Here is a 3,205-nt window from a genome sequence, read left to right on the forward strand (position 1 = left end):
CCCATTCATGACAAAAACACTAAAAACAAAACAAAACACCCAACTAGAAGTTGAAGGTGTGATGCTTATTTTTTTGTGTCAACATGGCTCAGCCATGGTGACCAGATACTTGGTCACACATTATTCTGAATGTTTCTGTGAGGGTGCTTCTTAGATAAGATTAATTGACATTTAAAATATAAGTATTTAGAGGCCACACTGAGCCGGCTTTAGGCACTCCGCACGCCGGGTCTCCTCTTCCTGTGGTGGTTAGCTATGGCGGCCGTGAAGACCCTGAACCCTAAGGCCGAGGTAGCCAGAGCCCAGACGGCACTGGCGGTCAACATCAGCGTGGCCCGGGGACTGCAGGACGTGCTGAGGACCAACTTGGGGCCTAAAGACACCATGAAGATGCTTGTTTCTGGTGCTGGAGACATCAAGCTTACTAAAGATGGCAATGTGCTGCTTCATGAAATGCAAATTCAACACCCAACAGCCTCCTTAGTAGCCAAAGTAGCAACAGCCCAGGATGACATAACTGGTGATGGTACCACTTCCAATGTCCTAATCATTGGAGAACTACTGAAACAGGCGGATCTCTACATTTCTGAAGGTCTTCATCCCAGAATAATAACAGAAGGATTTGAAGCTGCAAAGGAAAAGGTACTTCAGTTTTTGGAACAAGTCAAAGTAAGCAAAGAAATGGACAGAGAAACACTTATAGATGTGGCCAGAACATCTCTACATACTAAAGTGCATGCTGAACTTGCTGATGTCTTAACAGAGGCTGTGGTGGATTCCATTTTGGCTATCAAAATACAAGATGAACCTATTGACCTCTTCATGGTTGAGACTATGGAGATGAAACATAAATCTGAAACTGATACAAGCTTAATCAGAGGTCTTGTTTTAGACCATGGGGCGCGGCATCCTGATATGAAAAAAAGAGTAGAAGATGCATACATCCTCACATGCAATGTGTCATTAGAATATGAAAAAAACAAGTGAATTCTGGCTTTTTTTACAAGAGTGCAGAAGAGAGAGAGAAGCTTGTAAAAGCTGAAAGAAAATTCATTGATGATAGAGTTAAAAAAAATAATAGAACTGAAAAAGAAAGTCTGTGGTGATTCAGATAAAGGATTCGTGGTTATTAATCAAAAGGGAATTGACCCCTTTTCCTTAGATGCTCTTGCAAAAGAAGGCATAGTAGCTCTGCGGAGGGCTAAAAGGAGAAATATGGAAAGGCTGACTCTTGCTTGTGGTGGAGTAGCTCTAAATTCTTTTGATGACCTAAATCCTGATTGTTTGGGACATGCAGGACTTGTCTATGAATAGACATTGGGAGAAGAGAAATTCACCTTTATTGAGAAATGTAACAACCCTCACTCTGTCACATTATTGGTCAAAGGACCAAATAAGCACACACTCACTCAAATCAAGATGCAATAAGAGATGGCTTGAGGGCTGTTAAAAATGCTATCGATGATGGCTGTGTAGTTCCAGGTGCTGGTGCAGTGGAAGTGGCAATGGCAGAAGCCTTGATTAAATATAAGCCCAGTGTAAAGGGCAGGGCCCAGCTTGGAGTGCGAGCATTTGCTGATGCATTGCTCATTATTCCCAAGGTTCTTGCTCAGAATTCTGGTTTTGACCTTCAAGAAACACTAGTTCAAGCAGAACATTCAGAATCAGGTCAACTTGTAGGTGTGGACTTGAACACAGGTGAGCCAATGGTAGCTGCTGAAGTAGGCATACGGGATAACTACTGTGTAAAGAAACAGCTTCTTCACTCCTGCACTGTGATTGCCACCAACATTCTCCTGGTTGATGAGATCATGCGAGCTGGAATGTCTTCTGTAAAAGGTTGAATTGAAGCTTCCCTTGTGTCATCTGTATCATGAAGACTACAGAGTGATCCTAAGAATATAGCCATGGAATTTTCGTCCAAGCTTCAAATGATTTTCAAAAGCATTTTCCTTTCCCATATGAAAAAGAGAACACTGACACTCAAATTTTGAAGTTCTGAAATTATAATTACAGTATTTTTTTAAATTTCACTGCAGTGTACACCATTAAGCAGGCTGTTTTCACCCAATGAACAGGATGTTTTGCTTTAGCGTCCATGATCTAAAAGTACCATGTTAGACAAGTATGTTACCTACCTTGTTATTAAATTGTTCCTTGAAAAGCAAAATAAAATAAAATAAAATAAAATAAAATAAAATATAAGTATTTAGGAGGTCAGAGGATTCAAGGATGGAATGCAGACAGTGACCAAAAAAATCTAACAGTATTAAAAATGTGTAGAATTTTCTCACTGAAGAGGTTGGGAGAAAAGGTGCTGGTGTAAGCAAGTTTATACATGAGTGGAACCTGTAAGGCTAAAATTAAAAAGAACTGTGCATAAGCACTGTATTCTAGTTAGTAAAACTATTTTCCATGGGGTACAGTTGACAATTCTGAAATCACCATACACGTATACTACAGTTGAAAAATGGTTCCTGGTGAGAGATATTTTTTTTTCATTGTTAAAAGCTCCGAACTGTCAGCACAGAGCCCATCACAGGGCTTGAACCCACAAACCACGAGATCATGACCCAGGCTAAAGTTAGATGCTCACCCGACTGAGCCACCCAGGCACCCCAGTCTGTCCCTATCTTATGAGAACTTTTCTGTGGTATAATAAAGACTGATCATTGAATAACTAATGTTACAATTTATCAACAGTAAGCTTGTGATTAATTCCCTTATTTGGGGACTAGAGCAGTAACCTATGTGTAGTTGATTGAAACTAAGAAAGATAAGTAGAAACCACAGAGGAACTGAACACTCAAAGAGAAGAATTAAATTGAATAAAAGTATAAAATATGCAAAGATGCAATGTTAAGCATTTTAAGTATTACCTAGAGAATTCCAGGATACACAACCACAGAATATTCTTTCAGTAAGGGGACTAGTAACATGATATAGTTAAATAATAGAATACTTATGACTTCAAACTGCCTACGGTAATATTGCCAGAAGTTCATAATAATACAGAAATAATTCCACTAAAAAAAGAAAACATCAAATTTGCACAAAGAAAATCCAAGGTTGAAAAAATCACCTGGTTTTAGAGTTAATTTTTTTCTAACACCTCCTGTAACTAATCTTTTCCAAATGAAGAAAGTATATATTTTATATATGCCTGCCATAAGTAGTCGAAAAGCAAAAGTACCTATAAAGTAAC

General features: G+C 38.8%; 1 pseudogene; it reads left to right on the forward strand.

Moving 5' to 3' along the window:
* Positions 1-255: 255 nt before the first annotated feature.
* On the forward strand, positions 256-1,955 carry LOC115508495 (annotated as a pseudogene).
* The last annotated feature ends 1,250 nt before the right edge of the window (positions 1,956-3,205 follow it).

The sequence above is a fragment of the Lynx canadensis genome, chromosome A2 (assembly GCF_007474595.2).
Source record: "Lynx canadensis isolate LIC74 chromosome A2, mLynCan4.pri.v2, whole genome shotgun sequence".
Taxonomy (NCBI): Eukaryota; Metazoa; Chordata; class Mammalia; order Carnivora; family Felidae; genus Lynx; species Lynx canadensis.